The following is a 3213-nucleotide window of genomic DNA, read 5'->3' on the forward strand; positions in this document are numbered from 1 at the left end:
TGGGGCCCTTCGGCCTTTCCACCCGAGGTCAGTCTTCAGGCCCGGTCCTGGGGCTCGGGGTCCGTGTGGTGGCCTGTGGGGCCGGCCTGCGAAGGGGGGGGCCCCACTCTTACTACCTCTCTGCCTCGTCTCTCTTCTTCCCCCGTGGGTGTGGCTTCACGTCTGGCGGTGTCTCTCACCCGTCGGCTCCCTGACCTAGGTACGGTGGTCCCTTCGGTCCTCGTATCGGGCTTGTCCTCCTTCGGGGGGGCGTGTGCCTGGCCCCGGTACTTCCCTCTGGTTCATTCAGGGGGGGGGGGTAGGCGTCCTTTGGCGCCGGGTCGTTGGGGGTCGGTGGGATCTCCGGAGGTCACGCAACTCCTCGTGCTTCGGAGTTTGCTGTTTGTCCTCCTGGCCTGCCGTCGTTGTTCTGTGCTCGTTTCGGCCGCACATTGACTGTGATTGGGGGGCTTTGGGTCCCCAGGTCTTGGTCGGGTCAAGCATCCTGGTGCTGTGGGCGTTCCCCCTGGGTCCGGCTAGGTGAGGGCGGTTCGACGGTGTCGGATCTATTCCTTCGCTGCCTAGGTGCCTCTGTTCGCGGTAGGGGACTCGGCCCTCCTGCCCGGGTTCTACTCCTCCTTCCGGGTCCTGGGGGTTGCCCGGCCTGTTGCCTGGCCTTTTCGGTCTGTGGTACGCGTTCCCCCGTGCCCTCTAATGTCGCGGCTGGACCCGCTTGGGCAGGGCCAGGGTACTCCTGGGTGCTCGCCTCGGCAGCGCATGGTCTTAGTTTGGAACGTGGCAGTGTAGAGGTGCCTGGCTCCCGCGCGTGGTTGCCACGCGAGTCGGGGTGCGTTCCTGTTTTTGGTTCCCGGCGGGGTCCGCCGCCCCGGGGACCCTCTCCTATGGCGAGCTGACGGTTCGAGCCTCCTGGCCGATCCCGGATCTTCCCATACCTTGGTTGGGTCCCCCGCTCTCGGCATCGGTGTTGTGCCGGCTCTGGTCGGATGGCCTGCCTCCTTCGGCAGGCCTGGGTCTGGGGCGGATGCTCGGGGTGGTGACTTGCTACGGGGTTCCCGCAGGTCTTCCTCGTGCTCTGCCTGTGCCCGGCGCTGGGCGCCCTTCTTGCATTGGCGCGGTCGGCTTGGTGCTGTCCCCGCCTCCGTGGTCCCCTTGCGGGTCTTGGTTTTCCGGTCTGAGGGGTGTTCCTGGAGAGTGGCCCCTTCTTTCCTGTAGGCCCGGTGGGCGGCCGTGCGGGCCTTCCGCAGTCCGGTGTTCGACGGCCTGGTTTCCTTGATGGCTCGCTTGGCTCCGATGATATTTCTCCTTCGCCCTCGGGTGCTCTGCCGGTCTCCCCCTTGGGTGCTCGCTTCGGCTGCACGGGTACTAATAGTGGTACGCTACTGTGGAGATTTGCGGGGCCCCTGCGCGAGGGTGACTCGCGAAATTCGTGAGGCGTTCCACGGGTGTTTTCTCTCTCGTTCTACGAGCTCTTCGGGGTCCGCCCTTTTGGGCCCCGGCCCTCGGTGGCTTTGCGGTGCCTCGCCTTTCGGGTGGTTTTCCCTGGTGGCGCTGGGGTCTGCTGGGCGGATGGGCGTGCGGGGGTCGTTCCTCCGCTCCCCGCCCGCATTGCGGGTTTTGCCGGACGGGGTTGTTCCTCCGGCATGTCCCCCGTGTCCTTCCCGGGGTCCCTTCCCTGGGGCCTCGGACTCAGGTGGTGTCTTTGCCGCTTTTCCCGGCCTACGTGGTTCCTCCCTTGTCCGGGCTGGTTGTTCGGCGTGCTGTTTTGGCTTATCTTAGCCGCACATTTTTCCTTTCCCGGTGGGATGGCCTGTGTTTTGCCTTTTGGGCCCGGTTTGTTCGGGCCGCTAGCCCTCGTTCCTCCTTGGTTCGCGGGCTTGCACAGGCTGGCATCCTTCCCTACGTTTCGCTGGGTTCGGTGGATCCGGCGGGGGCCCAGGGTCGGTCCGCGAGGTGTGGCTCTGTTCCCTGGGCCCCCTTCGTGGGTGTCTCCTCTGTGGAGTTTTATCTGGCTTCGGCGTGGTCATCCCCCGCCTGGTGAGTGGGTCTCTGGCAGTCCCGGGGGGACTTCGCTGGGGCCGTTCTGAGTGCTGGGGCTGCGACTCCTGGTTGGCCTTCTTTTCCTGGAGGTCTTGATTTCAGGTTTCCTGTGACCCCTGTTGTCCTTTCAGTTGTTGTACTTCCACCTTGGGTTGGTTTCTCTGCATCACCGTGTGGTGTTGTGGTTATGGTGGTCAATGAAGCCTTGTTGGCTTGGGTATTTGCTCACTATGTAACTCAGGGGGCGAGGAAGACTAACGAGGAGGTAATGCCCCGGTTACTTACCGGTAATCTTCATTACTCCGAGTATGGTCTTCCTCGCCACATGAGTTCCCCCCCCCCCTCCCTGTCTGGCTATCGGCTTCATTGTTTGCTTGGTAGAACAGGCTGATTGGTTGGGCCGGCCCGCCTCTTATAGAGGTCAGGTGGGACTGGTCGGCCATGTTGGGAGGGGGTGGGAGGTGGTTTATTTTTGCTTTGGAGGGTTCTGTTGTGGAGCTAAAGCTCACTATGTAACTCATGTGGCGAGGAAGACCATACTCGGAGTAATGAAGATTACCGGTAAGTAACCGGGGCATGATTACTGCTAAGAAAATTTTATAACTTAAATTTATAAAAACTTTAAATGATGCCAGTTAAAATTATACACCGAGACAATGTGCAACAAAAAGTCCATATTTCAAACAAATACTTTTCCTTGAGGCCAAATTGTATTTTTGCAGTCATTTTTATGTAAATTAATTCAAAAGGCAAACGTTGTTTGAAAACCAACTCAGCATCCTTACAAAGACTCCAGCCTATCTAACTTTTGAGATAGGCATTGTAATGTCCAGATGTTATTGAAGGACCATTGTTGAAAAATTATTGCTACTGCTACAAAAGTCCTTCCTGATATTGATAGTTGTGTAGCTACAAAATGTTTTATTAAATTGTCCAATTTTCTTCTGTCAGCTGTACAATGTTGCATCAGTAAAATGATATATTTTCCATATTTTTTTATAAATAATGTTGATAACATTTCTGATTTGCATTGCCTACACTCCATGTTTTGGTTGGTAGCTTTAACTAATTTACTGAAAGACACTGATTTACTGTCCAGTAATGTCAAATATAAAAATCTTTCAGTGTCTACATTAGTGCTACATGTAAACATAGAATTTTCACATTGATGTTCCC

At 57.0% G+C, this 3213-nt stretch overlaps 1 non-coding gene across 1 annotated transcript; it reads left to right on the forward strand.

Moving 5' to 3' along the window:
- Positions 1-1338: 1338 nt before the first annotated feature.
- Positions 1339-1446, forward strand: LOC147728991 (U6 spliceosomal RNA). Its single transcript, XR_015309230.1, has one exon. It is a non-coding gene; the product is annotated as a U6 spliceosomal RNA (small nuclear RNA).
- The last annotated feature ends 1767 nt before the right edge of the window (positions 1447-3213 follow it).

The sequence above is a fragment of the Lissotriton vulgaris genome, chromosome 2_2 (assembly GCF_964263255.1).
Source record: "Lissotriton vulgaris chromosome 2_2, aLisVul1.2, whole genome shotgun sequence".
NCBI lineage: Eukaryota > Metazoa > Chordata > Amphibia > Caudata > Salamandridae > Lissotriton > Lissotriton vulgaris.